Raw genomic sequence first — 418 nt, forward strand, 5'->3', positions numbered from 1 at the left:
CAGACAACATCTCCCTGTGAAAGTTTTCCAGCTCGCAGACACTGCAAGGGCTCCAATCCTGCACTCTCACCACCAGCTGAGAACCGTCTCCACTGCACAGCTGAGCGCAGCCGTCACGGCGCTGCCCCGAGCCGCAGGGGCCAGCCAAGGCGGCGCTCCTTCAAGCTCCGTTTCTCCCGCCAGCAGAAAGGCTAAACCCGATCGGGACAATAAATCAGCAGGGTCTGTTTACAAACACCGCTTCAAAACCTGACAGGCAAATAAATCCCCTCCCAGCATGCCGAGGAAGCTGCTGATGTATCCGATCAGACAGCTGCAGACAGATGGACACCAACAGCCCCTCACCCCGAAAGGACACCCCTCGTTCTCCCTGCAGGCAGCCACCGGCCCCTGGGATGGGGAAGCACTGGGAGCCCGC

Source organism: Fulmarus glacialis, unplaced genomic scaffold, assembly GCF_000690835.1.
Source record: "Fulmarus glacialis isolate BGI_N327 unplaced genomic scaffold, ASM69083v1 scaffold24967, whole genome shotgun sequence".
Taxonomy (NCBI): Eukaryota; Metazoa; Chordata; class Aves; order Procellariiformes; family Procellariidae; genus Fulmarus; species Fulmarus glacialis.